Below are 228 nucleotides of genomic sequence, written 5' to 3' on the forward strand. Positions count from 1 at the left end.
GCTATATAGTCTCTAATAATAATAATAATAATAATATTATAAATGGTGGATGAGTATAATTCAATAATTATTCCTTCCACGAAGAAGCCTTGTTTTTGTTTTGTACCTTGTCTCTAGAATATATGAATGAACAAAGATGATGGTTTGGTCTAAAAGACTAAGAAAGAGAGATAACAACTACCAACGAGAGAAAGAGAAAAGGAGAAGATGAAAAAAGAGGTGTGAAAT

The sequence above is a fragment of the Arachis duranensis genome, chromosome 2 (genome assembly GCF_000817695.3).
Source record: "Arachis duranensis cultivar V14167 chromosome 2, aradu.V14167.gnm2.J7QH, whole genome shotgun sequence".
Lineage (NCBI taxonomy): Eukaryota > Viridiplantae > Streptophyta > Magnoliopsida > Fabales > Fabaceae > Arachis > Arachis duranensis.